Genomic DNA, 6000 nt, shown 5'->3' with positions numbered 1-6000 from the left:
GGGGGGGGGGGGGGCGGAGGGGGGAGTGGGCTCTGTGCGTAACGCCCGCTCGATGTCCGCGTCCAGCTCCCACACCATCGGTACCACCATGCAAGAGGCCGGCAGTATGGGAGTGTGATCCATGGACCGCTCCTCTGTGTCATGCATCCGGGACAGTGCGTCTGCCTTAGTGTTCTGGGAACCTGGTCTGTAGGATAGAGTGAAAACAAAACGAGTAAAGAACATAGCCCACCTTGCCTGGCGAGGGTTCAGTCTCCTCGCCTCCCAGATGTACTCCAGATTGCGGTGGTCAGTCCAGATGAGAAAAGGGTGTTTAGCCCACACAAGCCAATGTCTCCACGGCCTCAGAGCCTTGACAACAGCCAACAGCTCCTGGTCCCCCACATCATAGTTTCGCTCCGCAGGGCTGAGCTTCTTCGAAAAGAAAGCACAGGGCGGAGCTTTGGTGGCGTGCCCGAGCGCTGAGAGAGCACGGCTCCTATCCCAGCCTCGGACGCGTCCACCTCCACTATGAACGCCAAAGAGGGATCCGGATGAGCCAGCACGGGAGCCGAGGTAAACAGAGCCTTCAGGTGACCAAAAGCCCTGTCCGCCTCAGCCGACCACTGCAGCCGCACTGGTCACACCTTCAGCAGTGAGGTAATGGGAGCTGCTAACTGACCAAAACCCCGGATAAACCTCCGGTAGTAGCTGGCAAACCCTAGAAACCGCTGCACTTCCTTTACCGTGGTGGGAGTCGGCCAATTACACACAGCTGAAATGCGGTCACTCTCCATCTCCACCCTGACGTGGAAATGCGGTACCCTAGGAAGGAGACGGACTGTTGGAAGAACAGACATTTCTTAGCCTTGACGTACAGGTCATGTTCCAACAGTCGACCAAGCACCCTGCGCACCAGGGACACATGCTCGGCACGTGTAGCGGAGTATATCAGATTGTTGTCGATATACACCACTACACCCTGCCCGTGCAGGTCCCGGAAAATCTCATCAACAAAGGCCTGGAAGACTGATGGAGCATTCATACACCTGTACGGCATGACGAGGTACTCAGAGTGCCCTGAGGTGGTACTAAATGCCGTCTTCCACTCGTCCCCCTCCCGGATAAGCACCAGGTTGTAAGCACTCCCGAGATCCAATTTTGTGAAGAAGCGCGCCCTGTGCATTGACTCGATCGCACTGGCGATGAGAGGCAGCGGGTAGCTGTACCTCAGTGATCTGATTGATACCTCAATAGTCAATAAACGGGCGCAGACCCCCGTCCTTCTTCACAAAAAAGAAACTCAAGGAGGAAGGTGAAGTGGAGGGCCGAATGTATCCCTGCCGCAGAGATTCGGAGACATATGTTTCCATAGCCACCGTCTCCTCCTGTGACAGAGGATACACGTGACTCCTGGGAAGTGCTGCGTCTACCAGGAGATTTATCGCACAATCCCCCTGTTGATGAGGTGGTCATTTAGTCGCCCTCTTCTTACAGAAGGCGAGAGCCAAATCGGCATATTCTGCGGGGATGCGCACGGTGGAGACCTGGTCTGGACTTTCCACCGTAGTCGCACCGATGGAAACCCCCACACACCTCCCTGAGCACTCTCGTGACCACCCCTTGCCACGAAATAGTGGGGTCATGACAGGCCAACCAGGGTAGGCCCAGCACCACGGGAAACGCAGGAGAATCAATAAGGAAGAGACTGATTCTCTCCTTATGATCCTCCTGCGTAACCATGTCTAGTGGAGCGGTGGCCTCCCTAATCAGCCCTGACCCTAATGGTCAACTATCTAGGGCGTGCACAGGGAAGGGCATATCCACAGGAACAGGGGGGATCCCTAAGCTATGGGCAAATGAACGGTCAATAAAATTTCCAGCTGCACCTGAATGTACTAGTGCCTTATGCTGGGAATGCGGGGAAAACTCAGGAAATTAAATAAACACATACATGTGAGCAACAGGGGGCTCTGGGTGAGCCTGGTGCCGACTCACCTGGGTTGACACGATAGTGCCTTGCCTGCTGCCTCGACTCCCTGAGGAACCCCCCCCCAGCACCGACCAGCAGTGTGCCCTCTACGGCCACAGATGGTGCAGGGAATGGCCCCTCCTCCGGTCGCCCTAAGTGCAGCACCTCCCAGCTCCATGGGCATCGGAGTGGAGGTGCTGGAGGATGGAACTGACAGCCCCCGAGCCGGACGTCTGCGGGCAGTCAGCAGGTTGTCCAGCCGGATGGACAGGTCCACCAGCTGGTCCAATTTGAGGGTGGTGTCTCGGCAGGCCAACTCCCGACGGACGTCCTCGCGCAGACTGCACCGGTAGTGATCGATCAGGGCCCTGTCGTTCCATCCCGCGCTGGCGGCCAGGTTCCGGCAGTCCAAGGCGAAATCCTGCGCGCTCCTCGTCCCCTGCCTCAGGTGGAACAGACGTTCACTCTGCGTAATGATCCAACGCCGCGTCTCCCTCACTCCATACGGCGTTGGCCCACTCCAGGGCTTTGCCTGAGAGGCAGGAGACGAGGGCGGACATGCTCTCACGCCCCGAAGGAGCTGGGTGGACAGTCGCCAGGTAGAGGTCCAGCTGGAGTAGCAACCCCTGGCATCCGGCAGCCGTCCCATCATACTCCCTCGGGAGCGCGAGTCGAATCCTGCTGGGACCGGGTGAAGGAGGGGTGGACAGTGGGACCGGCTGTAGTGTGGCTGGTGGAGGTACTGGAAAACCTCCTCCTCTCTCCCAACGATCCATCGTCAGCAGTACGCGATCCATGGCGGTGCCCAGATGTTGCAACATGGTCGCATGCTGCTGAACGCGCTCCTCCACTGCAACAGGGAGGGCGTCTGCTCCTGCTGACTCCATTCTTCGGGTGAGTGATTCTGTAAGGGTCCTGTGTGTAGCTGGTGTAGAGAGTCAGGCGCAGGACAGCATATGAGTAATCAACCTACTTTACTCAAAAGACAAATTTACAAAGTAACATCCCGAGCCCACAAAGACGGACCGAAATTACAATAAACAATCACTCACAAACACAACATGGGGAACAGAGGGTTAAATAATAAACAAGTAATTGGTTGAGTGAAGCCAGGTGTGCAAGACAAAGACAGAACAAATGGAAAATGAAAAGTGGATCGGCGGTGGCTTGAAAGCCGTTGACGTCGACCGCCGAACGAACAAGGAGAGGGACCGACTTCGGTGGAAGTCGTGACAGCCAAGGGATATTGAAAATGGGTGCCAATAAGTTTTACCCTTATCCTTTTGAGATTTACTTGTTGAACAAAATCTCTTTCTATGAGGAATAATATTTACATAAAATAATATAATTTACCAATTGTTTTAAGCATACAATATAGCTCAGTATTTGTAGAATTCTTTTAAAGTCTTTTTTGCACATCTTAATCAAGGGTGCCAATAATTATGAGCCTGACTGTAGTTGTTCAAGTGCTTTGATATCTATCTTTGGTGTGACAGTCTAACACTGGATAAACATGTAGACTGTAAATGCAGGTTGACAGCAGAAAGTTAATCTCTGGGTCAGACTCAACAGCGAGGAGGCAGTGGTGTAGTGGAGGCTAAACGCAAGTAAACACTTTTTGCTGTACAGTTTACTCACCTTTTGCAGAAAAATGTATTGAAAGTGTAGGAAGTTTACCCACCTATTTTTTTTACCACTACCTCACTTTGAGTAGGGTAAAGGTCACAAGTGACGACAAAGAAACAGACCTTGCCTAGGTTTGTGTAGAGAGAGAGAGAGAGAGAGAGAAAGACATCAATATCACAAGTAGGGTTGCACATTTTGGGGAATATTCAGAGGTGGAAACTTTACGTGGGAATTAACGGTAATATGGGAATTAACAGAAATATATGCAAATGAATATTAATACCATTTAAATGTAGATGTTTTTTTGCATTGAATATATTTACCATATAATATGGAGACAGAAACCTTTTACCTTATCATAAGAAGACATAATTGCAAATGATTAAATCCTTCCAATAGAAATAAAAAAAACAATCTAGTTACAAATTGAACTTTAATTAAAAGAGCTGACTCTTCACATGGGATGATTTCACTGAACAACAAAAGAAAGGGAATATTGAATGATCCCCAATCATTTTACATTTAAGTCATTTAGCAGACGCTCTTATCCAGAGCGAGTTACAGTAGTGAATGCATACATTTCATTAAAAAAAATGTTCTCCCGTACTGGTCCCCCGTGGGAATCGAACCCACAACCCTGGCGTTGCAAACACCATGCTCTACCAACTGAGCCATCGCATCTCCCCAAAAAGTTTTCAACATACATCTGTAAAATGTGATGGGGTCAAATTGGGGTCATGATAGGGGCTGCACCAAATGTTTGATGTATTATAATAATTTATTATTCTTATGTTGTATTAATAGAAGGGGAGGTGCTATGGGACCCCTCCTCCTCTACATTTATAGGGTCCTAGACTACAGAATAACAATATATATATTCACTGTATCGTTTTAGAATTGTTCCAATCTTTTCTAAGTCTCTGCCTCTTATAAAGAAATGGGGTCTGTGAGAAAGCATTACAAATATAAACAAAGAGCCCTGCAGGGGAGTAGAAGAGATAAGAGGCTAGTCAGACATACCTCTATAAATCAACTTGGGGGAGTGGACATTTACTCCTGAGGCCTTAGAAAACACTGGAACTATTGTATCTCTTGCAAGTTAGTATAGCTGTGTATGCATGGGCTTGGTCTGAGGAGTAGCAGGTAATGATGTATGTAGTGACAGCACAGGGGGTTGACTACAAGCATGATAAAAGCAACTTGGACTTTTCCTATGGGGCAGAACTCATGAGAGACATCAGTTGTATGTGTGATGTTTGACTTCTGTGTACAGCTGTATTTTGATAAAAACTGTTATGGTTTATAAGTGCACATTTTGAGTGTTCCTTATTTGTTAAGTAAATAAAATGCAGCACAGAAAACGGAACCAACAAATGATAGTCTAAAAACTAAAGCTTTGGTTGTCTTCCTCTCAGGCTTCCATGTCTTCTCCCTGAACCTCCTCAATGTCCACCTCTTGCACATCAGACACTGAGGATCATCTTCACTGTCACTTTCCAACCTTGTTGAGGATGGTTCGTCGTCAAGGTCAAAAAGCCTAACATTTGCCTGGATGGCCACCAATTTTTTAACCCTTGTATTGGTCAGCCTGTTGCGTGCTTTGTGTGTTCCCAAACAAGGACCAGTTGCGCTCTGAGGTGGCTGATGTTGGTGGGATTTGGAGGATGATGGAGGCAACAGGGGAAAGAGCCTCAGATCCACAAAGTCCCTTCCACTAGGTGGCTGATGAGATATGTTGGCACGACTGCCATATAGCATCTCCATCCCAAAATCCTTGCTTGGAGGTGTACTTTGCCAGACTGCCAAGAACCTTACCCTCATCCAGGCCAAGGTGGCGAGACACGGTAATGACACCATAGGCCTTGTTGATCTCTGCACCAGACAGGATGCTCTTGCCAGCATACTTGGGCTCCAACATGTACGTTGCGGCGTGTATGGTCTTCAGGTAGAAGTCTTCACGCTTTCATGTATTTCAGAACTGCAGTTTCCTCTGCTTGGAGCAACAGTGAAGTGGGCAGGGCAGTACGGATTTCTTCTCTTACATCTGCAAGCAGAGTCTGAACATCAAACAGGATGGCATTGTCTCCCTCAATCCGTGCAATGGCTACTGCTATAGGTTTCAGGAGTTTCAGGCTGCTTGCCACTCTCCCAAAATACATCCAGGAGGATCCTCTTGATGGGGCTGTCTATATCAGCAGACTGTGATATGGCAATTTTTTGGAGACTCCTTCCCCTCCAGGAGACTGTCAAACATGATGACAACACCACCCCAATGGGTGTTGCTGGGCAGCTTCAATGTGGTGCTCTTTTTCTTCTTACTTTGCTTCGTGAGGTAGATTGCTGCTATAACTTGATGACCCTTCACATACCTAACCATTTACTTGGCTCTCTTGTAAAGCGTATCCATTGTTTTCAGTGCCATG

Source organism: Salmo salar, chromosome 24 (assembly GCF_965601325.2).
Source record: "Salmo salar chromosome 24, fSalSal1, whole genome shotgun sequence".
Taxonomy (NCBI): Eukaryota; Metazoa; Chordata; class Actinopteri; order Salmoniformes; family Salmonidae; genus Salmo; species Salmo salar.
The sequence above is the reverse complement of the archived record's forward strand: the minus strand, read 5'-3'. Positions refer to the sequence as shown.